Here is a 2500-nt window from a genome sequence, read left to right as displayed (position 1 = left end):
GGAAATCCTGCAGAAGCTACTCGCTTGGGGTGTTTCGGCCGTGTCCGAGGTGAGGAGACGTATGTGGCCGGGGACAAACATAGCCGATGGGACGAGGTTTGTAAAGGTCCGCTTTACAAACCAAGTGCGTTCTCTACCATATTCCGTCAGGTTTAACACGGCGGGGGGGCCTGAATATTTTAGGGTCATTCATGACAGGCAAGTGAAGGTGTGCAGGGGGTGTCTCCAGCCTGACCATGTGTTGCGTGAATGCCCTGATTTTTGTTGCAGACGGTGTGGGGCCCAAGGCCATTATGCGCGGGAGTGTACAGAGCCCAGGGCCGCTAAATGTAAGGACTGTCATCAGTATCCCTCTGTGTGTGGATGCTCCGGCCACCTCGCCTCTGACCCAGAGGAAGGAGGTGGGGTCCCCCACCTACGGTTGAAGTAGAGCACGGCCCTGGATCGAGAGAGGCCCTGTTAGATCGGGATGTGGAACCGGGTATACCTGACCAGGTGGCATTGGTGCCTGTGGTGGGGGGGGCTGGTGAAATGTCTCACAGTCCTGCCCCCGAGCAGGAGGGGGGGGCAGTGTCCTGCCCTACCTCTAATATCGTGGTGGCAGGGGCTGGACCGGGGAGGGGGATGGGTGAGGATCTGGCTCCACACCTTACCCCTGAAGCGGGGGAGCAGGCACTGAAGTCAGGCCAGACTCCCAAGTCTCAGCGCTCGAGAGCGGGCAGCAGGAGTCAGGTGCCGCATAGGCGGCCACTGTCTAAGAGTAGTGACAGGTCCAGATCACCGACCGGGAGGGTTGGGTCGAAACATGCCGATGGGTTTTGTGAGACCCAGCCTGGTAGTGATCGGCGGTCAGGGCTGCAGGGTGAGGGCCCCGTCTCATGCGGCACTGCCCGTTCTGAGTCTGCCACTGTAGATGCCACAACTGTTCCTACGGGCGTCGATCCCCAAGGGAATGAGGTCGCCCCGACAAAGACGAACAGGAAGTCTAAACGGTAGTCTAGATCAGGATGATGGTTCAACTCCTTTTTTTCTTCCTAATGACGCTCTCCCTAGTCTCCATTAATGCCCGGAGCTTGAGGAATAGGGAAAAGATGCACAGTGTGTTTCACGACACCACCTGGGACGTACTGTGCATCCAGGAGACGTGGTGGGAGGCGGAGCATCTTCGCAAGGTAGAGGATATGGACATTGGTGTTTTGTACTGTGCTTTGGGCTCTGCACACTCCCGTGGTGTGGCTGTCCTAGTTAAGCCGGGTGTTTTCGGCGGGTCTTCTTTAGTGCGTGCGGACCCACATGGCCGCTTTATAGTGATTGATTTTCTGCGTGGCTCCACTAAATTTCGCCTTATAAATGTTTATGCGCCTAGTGAGGAGATGGAGAGGAAAACTTTCTTCGTTTCTGTTTTTCCTTATGTTACTGATTCCTCGTTTTTGATTGGCGACTTTAATATAGCGTTGTCAAAAATCGATCTCGGTCCGAACAACACATTCAGGAATGACGTTAGTCGAAGTTTTTTGATTGATGCTGCAGTGGCTGCTGATTTGTCCGAGGTCTGGAGAGGTCTCAACCCCCTGAAAAGGGACTATTCCCGGCGTCAGGTGGTGCAGGGGGTCCTCCTCCAGTCTCGGATAGATCTGTGTTTTGTTTCAAGTGCTTTATGGAAGTACATCGGTGGCAGCTCCTATGCATGTGTGGGCTGGAGCGATCACTCCCTTTTTTCCGTCAAACTTGACTTCCTGGGTGGTAAGAGGAATGGGGGGGTCTGGGTTTTTAATAATATGCTGCTTGCCGACCCCACTTTTGTAAATAAGATGGAGCACCTTTTTGATTGTTTTGATGATGAAATGGGAATTTGTGACTCTTTGGTTGATTGGTGGGAGCAGGCAAAGGCTAAAATTAAAAAGCTGTGCCTACGTTATAGTAAGCAGAGGAGGTGGGAGGAGTCCATCAGGGAGCACACGGTCCGGAGCCACCTCCAGAGACTTGCCGCCACCTCTGGTTTAGGCCCGGTAGATCCTGAGTATCTGGTGCTGCAGGAAGAGCTCAGGACTATACAGGTTAGTCGTGCTAGAGGGGCGGCACTTAGATCCAGGGCCCAGTATGCGGTAGAGGGCGAGCGCTCCACAGCTTTCTTTTTTGGTTTAGAGAAGTCCAGGCAGAGCAAGCTATACTTGGATGGCCTGTTGGATGAGTCAGGCAGGTGTCATAGTGATTTGGATGAGATTTTGGATATTGTAGGTAGGTTTTATGCAGATTTGTTTGATGGGGAAGGGATCAACGAGGTAAGCTGTAATCAGGCTTTAGGTGCGCTTGAAGGGTCTCTGAGCCCTAGTGACGCTGACAGCTGCGACGCGCCTATTTCTTTGGCAGAGGTTTCTGCAGCAATTAGGGGTCTCAATGCCTGTAGGAGTCCAGGAGAGGATGGTTTGAGCGCAGAGTTTTATAGTGCTTTCGCTCACAGGTTAGCCCCGATTCTCCATACTCTGTATGGCGATATTGA

The sequence above is a fragment of the Vanacampus margaritifer genome, chromosome 2, assembly GCF_051991255.1.
Source record: "Vanacampus margaritifer isolate UIUO_Vmar chromosome 2, RoL_Vmar_1.0, whole genome shotgun sequence".
NCBI lineage: Eukaryota > Metazoa > Chordata > Actinopteri > Syngnathiformes > Syngnathidae > Vanacampus > Vanacampus margaritifer.
Note: the sequence above shows the minus strand (reverse complement) of the source record.